Source organism: Helianthus annuus, chromosome 5 (genome assembly GCF_002127325.2).
Source record: "Helianthus annuus cultivar XRQ/B chromosome 5, HanXRQr2.0-SUNRISE, whole genome shotgun sequence".
Classification (NCBI taxonomy): domain Eukaryota; kingdom Viridiplantae; phylum Streptophyta; class Magnoliopsida; order Asterales; family Asteraceae; genus Helianthus; species Helianthus annuus.
Genome location: NC_035437.2, coordinates 113,942,125 through 113,947,513, shown reverse-complemented (window position 1 = coordinate 113,947,513; position 5,389 = coordinate 113,942,125). Strand labels below are relative to the sequence as shown.

At 36.8% G+C, this 5,389-nt stretch overlaps 1 long non-coding RNA gene across 1 annotated transcript; it reads left to right on the top strand.

Moving 5' to 3' along the window:
• The first annotated feature begins 2,828 nt into the window (after nt 1-2,828).
• On the top strand, nt 2,829-4,241 carry LOC110939052. Its single transcript, XR_002591925.1, has 3 exons — nt 2,829-2,937; nt 3,450-3,515; nt 4,130-4,241. It is a non-coding gene; the product is annotated as an uncharacterized LOC110939052 (long non-coding RNA).
• The last annotated feature ends 1,148 nt before the right edge of the window (nt 4,242-5,389 follow it).

The following is a 5,389-nucleotide window of genomic DNA, read 5'->3' as shown; positions in this document are numbered from 1 at the left end:
GCAGACGATGAGAGAAGATTTTTGGGAGTATGGGTCTGTTGAGGCAGAGCAGTAGTTGTAGGATAGACTGGCTTTTGGGGAACATTTGGATCTTTAGCTCTAAGTTTTTCCAGCCATTTGTAGGTCTCAACTATGTTGAGTTTAGACCATCTGGCAATGTATCTAGCTGAACCATAACTAGCAGCCACATGCTCTTCTCTCATACTTCTAAACTTCAATGCCTAATCTGAATCCACTGGTTTGACTTTCATCCAGTTAGGTGGAGTTGGCTTTACTAGAGGATCATTACGCATTTTTGTGATTATATTGACTTCTTCTCTAAGAGCATCTGATGATCAGTCTTTATATTGATCTCTGGTTGCATTATATCGTTTGTACATGATAATGTGTTCAACATAATCATCCCTCAGTTGCATTTGAAGCTCAGGATTTAGTGGCCTCTCAGACGTGGAGTTACCCAGGTCCTTAGCAAAGTCTTCAAGTTTTCTGACTTTGCTAAGCTGAAATGATAAGAACCTCTTGTATTCCCTGTGATCCATCCCTATGCTATTCTCTCTTGCTAAAACCTCAGCCTGTGTTGCTTTTAATTTCAAATACGCATCTAAGTTTTGAGGCTGCTTATAACTATAAAGAGATGGGAAGGATCTTTTAGATGGATCCTCTATTGTGAAGAATGATTCAATTTCACCTTTAACAATGACTAACTCTAGAGGATATCGTGCTTCCAGGGGAATGACTGATGGTAGTGTAGCAATTGGAAGGGATGAAGTGGGTTTTCTTGGTGGAAGTGATGAGAATGGAATGTTTTGAATGGGGGCAGATGACACGGGGATTAGTTATTTAATCTCCTCATCATCTTCTAACACGACATGAGTTTTTCTCTTGCGTGTGGACATGATTTCTGGTGAAGGAGAACGTTTTGGTGGTGAAGGTGAATGTGTGGGAAATCTTTGTGATGTTGTAGGTGTAGTGAAAATGATTATGGCAGATGTTTGACAAACTTCTGCTGAAACAACTAGTGTCTCAGCAAATGTTTGGCTAACATCTGCTGAGATCTATTGGGTGAATTGGTGATGATGGTGTTGAAGCTATTTTCTCCTTCTTTTGTGATGGTTTTTCTGGAGAAGGTTTGGGTTTAGGTTTTTCTGGTGAAGGAGAACATTTTGGTGGTGAAGATGAATGTGTGGGAAATCTTTGTGATGTTGGAGGTGGTTAGATTGTTGTTGGTGTAGTGAAAATGATCATGACAGATGTTTGACAAACTTCTGCTGACATAACTGGTGTCTCAGCAGCTGTTTGGCTAACATCTGCATATACTTTTGTTGTATTAACATCTATTGGGTGAATTGGTGATGATGGTGTTGAAGCTACTTTGTCCTTCTTTTGTGGTGGTTTTTCTGGAGAAGGTTTGGGTTTAGGTTTAGCAAAGGATACAATTTCTGTAGGAGTAGCAGTGCTTTCCTTTGAATCTTGCTTCTTCTGCTTTTCCAAAGCTATCTCTTCAGCTTTCTTGTTTAGGATCTCATCAATCCCTTTTTCCTTTCCAGCTTCTGAAGCTTTTGCAGAAGATTTTTGTTCAGCTGACTCTCGCTGTTGTTGCACCTTAGGTTTTGGTTTAGCTTTTGAATCAGGTGGCAACTTTCTCAGTGAATCTTTCTCCCCCTTTTTGGCATCATCACCATCATCTTTCTCAAAGATTGATATAGGGGTAGAGCAAGTAAGTTTGAACAAATGTTCCTTAATGTTCCTAACGTCTGCTTGTGTATCCTTATACCTAGCATCAACCATATTTTTGATAAGTTCCAAATGAGAATTGTGGTTACTTTCAGCCAAATTCCTCTGAGCTTGAAGGATGGGTTGCACAGAATTCCAAAGCTCATTGGCAATTTGTTGAGTGCTAGGTTGACTTTTAGAAAGCTCTATCATCTGCTTCATCATTTCTTTCATTTCAGCAATAGATGTTTCAGTGGTAGACATTCTAACCGTAAAATCCTTATATCTTAATTCACAACCTAGTTTAATAGGATCATCTGAATTCCCACCTTTGGTGGTTGTATTTGTTTTGATAATAGGAGAAGACTCCATATCATCAGAAACAAATGCCCCTTTTTATTGGTTCTGGGGACTTCCCACTGAAGCAGAGATTACAGTTGTAACCTCAACAGTGATTGCCTTCAAGGGAGTCTTAATGATGTAACCACTGTCTAACTGATAACCAATGGGTTCAACAGTTGTAGTGGCTGCTCCACTTGAAATACCACCAAGAGTTTCATAAAACTCAAGGGGCATAACCTCCTCAACTGTTTATAGGATAGCAAATTGAATTGGTTCAGACACAGTCATTTGTTGGGTTATACTCTCAGTAATGTGTGGGTGAGAGGGACTGTTTTGATTATGAATTTCAATTGCTTTAAACAGAGGTAATATTGTTGATGGAACTTGAGAAGATGGTTGTGGTGTAGAAAACGACATTGCCCGGGGAGAGGGGCTTTTAAGCATACTTTCATATGAAAGGTCTACTTCATGTTTATGGTGTCCCTGTGCTTACAACATGATCTGTAACACCCCGAAAATATAAAACCTTAAACTGGAATTAGTAAGGTTTAAATAAACGAGAATTTACTAACTAGGAATTTTAACCTAATTAGTTATAAGTCTAGAAATAACCTAAAGTAGAGTTAAAAGTAACTAAAAGCAATGTTGATCAAAGTGGAGGGGTTTAAGTTGTCAAAAATTGAAACTTTAATTCTAATAAACAAATAAAACATAAACTTAACACCCCACTTTGAAGCCTGGTCGACCAGAACATCAGGGGGGCGACACCCACCTTCAACCAAACCTAGAATTTTACTAAAATCCACAAATTGAAGGAGCAAATCTGGTCCAAACGAAAATCCGAGCATAGAATCGTGATCCTCATCACAAGAGGATTACAAGGTATGTAAAATTTAAGGATTTCTCTCAACTTGAAATTTTCATGAATTGGGAAAAATCTGGAATTAGGGTTGCATGTGTATGTTATGATGATTGAGGAACAACTATAGTGTCTAAGGACAAACCCTAGATCAATAGAAGTTGAAATCATAAGAAATTTTGGGTGAATCCATAATCACCATGGTAGGTGATTAGTGGGTCATGTGTATTTGGATGAACACTAGAAAGTAGATTGTTAACCTAGTGTAATTTAGCAATCTGGAAGTGATTTCAGCAATTAGAAGCTAACATTCATGTAAATTGGTTGATTTATATGAAAATAGGGTTAAATGATAAACTAAAGATGTGATGTTTAAACATGTAAAAAATCTGCTTATGAAGTGTTTGTTGAAATGCCTCTATGAAGGCTTAAAAACTGAAATTTCGAGTTTAAACGCATAATCATGATGTTCGGTGTATTATGCGAATTATGATTTGAAGAGAGTTCTAAACATGTCTTGAATTGAACTCTATAGGACAAGATACCGGAACGTCGAGTGGACAAGCCGGTGGTGACTCACGGTTGAAGGGCGTGCGCTAAGGTATGTAACTTAACCCGTTACATTAAGTAAAATTAGATCATTGTAATTGGTATAGTTAAATTTTAAAATACAAGTTGTTATGAATTAAAGCGAAGATATTGTTATATCGAATGTTTGGTCGAGAGACGGATTGAACTTGTTGGTAGTTGTCAAAAAGGAAGGAATTCCATAGACAAGCCAAACGGGTCGGATAATCAAGCAAGACATGATTAATGCTCCGGGTTATGATAGGTTGATTGATGAATTTGAATGTTATATAACATATTAGAATTACAAGATTTTTCTGTACCAATATCATAGAAAACTGAATTCCTAGAGTTGGGGTCTTGGTATTATAAACAAACAAAAAATTAAAACATGGAATTCTAGGTACTACCGTAAATTACGGTAGCACCGTAATTTACGGTGGATATTAAATGTTTATGGTATAAAGCTCCTGATTTACGGTGAACCAAGAATCCTCAGGACTCACCGTAAATTACGGTGATACCGTAATTTACGGTGGAACAGGAACTTCATTGTTATTTTATTTTATTTTAAGTTAATGATTTAATCATATGCTATGTCTTATGTATTAAAATCAAAACTAATGTTTTTAATGGTTTTGACCCTAGGTGATTAGATGGATCGTACGGATGGTGGTCAAGCGATGTCGAAGAACCGAACACGATTTTTGAAGCTTCCGCTATGTTTTGAACTTATTAAATAGTTGTTCTTGGGTTGTAAACAAATTCTCAAACAACTTTTGTATGTTCTAACTTAGTCATTAGTTGACTAAGGCGTATAATACTTCTGAAACTTATGTTATGCTATCATCTTTTGGTATAAATTAGTAATTAATTCTAGTATAAATTTAAGGGTGTTACAAGTTGGTAATCAGCGCCCAAGGTTGTCTACAAAGTGTTCGGTTCAAGCTTGATCGACCGTCCGGTAAGAATTAACTTCTGTTAATAAATTCTGTATTACGTAAAGAATAAGAAATGAACAAATATGCATGAAAAGAGCAAGTAAGCTCATTTAAATACAAGAAATGCAAAAAGCAAGAACGATTAAATCAAGTTGTGAACTTGATTGAATCAAAGCAAGAACGATTAAATCAAGTTGTGAACTTGATTGAATCAAAGCAAGAACGATCAAATCAAGTTGTGAACTTGATTGAATCAAAGCAAGAGCGATTAAATCAAGTTGTGAACTTGATTGAATCAAAGCAAGAACGATCAAATCAAGTTGTGAACTTGATTGAATCAAAGCAAGAGCGATTAAATCAAGTTGTGAACTTGATTGAATCAAACAAGTAAAACATGTGTTATAAATGGAATGTTTAACAATTTATGTAAACATTTCAGAAATAGAGATGGCAGATGGAGGTAATGATGATGCGGTGCCAAGAGTCACCGAACAAATGAGGGAAGTGATTGCCGAAGAGGTTGGAAAGGCGATCGAAAACAGTTTGTCAGGCTTCATTGATAGAATCCAAAACACAGTTTTATCAATGGTAGAAGATAAAATCAAGAAATTAGAAGATGATTCAAAATTAGAAAAGGAAAAGCATGGAGGACGAAAGCCTTGTTCATACAAGGAATTCATGGCTTGTAAACCACCAATATATAATGGGGAGGTTGACCCAATAGTGTGCCAAAGATGGCTAAGTGATATCGAAGGGGTATTCGAGAGGACCCATTGTGATGTAGATGACTATGTAGCCTATGGTACGGGTCAACTAAGAAATCAAGCGAAGGATTGGTGGGATAACAAAAAGAGAGAGATCGGTATTGAAGCTGCTAAGGTCATGACTTGGGAAGAATTCAAGACGCCATTTCTTAAGCATCATAGCCCCAAAGCGGTTATGAATAAAATCAAGGAAGAGTTCATGC